The sequence below is a fragment of the Dipodomys ordii genome, unplaced genomic scaffold, assembly GCF_000151885.1.
Source record: "Dipodomys ordii isolate 6190 unplaced genomic scaffold, Dord_2.0 Scaffold76, whole genome shotgun sequence".
Classification (NCBI taxonomy): Eukaryota; Metazoa; Chordata; class Mammalia; order Rodentia; family Heteromyidae; genus Dipodomys; species Dipodomys ordii.
Window position 1 is genome coordinate 5,488,191 of NW_012267292.1, and position 716 is coordinate 5,488,906.

Sequence of the window (716 nt, forward strand, 5' to 3'; positions counted from 1 at the left end):
AGGGGGATGGGGGGGAGGATGGGGAGGGATGGGAAGGAGAAACAAAGGAGGAGGCTACAATGCTTGATAAGAAATGTACTCATTATCTTACCCATGTAATTGTAACCCCTCTGTACAGTATTTTCACAATAAAAAAAAGAAAAGAAAAAAAATTTAAAAAAAAGTGAGGCCCTAAATTCAAGCCCTGGCACAGGCATGAAAAGAAACAGAAATGACAGGGAAGGAAAGAGGGAAGAAGAAAGAGAAGAGAAATTCACATTTGAATTGAAATTCTCGGAAATATTGCTATCAATTAATGGTTTGTTTATCTAAAATCCTTAAATAAACTTTTCTTGTGCCAACAAAAATAGATGTATATGATCAGAAAACAAGGCCTGAGATCTTGTAACAAGTGCTGGCTTAAATGCTGACTTACAGAAAATCCAGTGCTCCCTTCTTTTCTTCTTGTGTGTAACAACTTACTTTCTCATGACCCGGGGGCCATCATTATGTTAGTCTTTTGCCACTTAAGCCCTCATTCTAAGCTCAGAAGCCATTTGTAGCCAGGTATGGTTGCTCATAGCTACTTGGGAAACTGAGATCTAGAAGATGGTAGTTTATCCAGCGTAGGCAAAAGAAGTTCTCAAGCTTATCTCAATCATTAAAGAACTAGACACAGCAGCACACACCTATCATTCTATCTATGCAGGAAACATGAATAGGAGGATCAGAGTCCA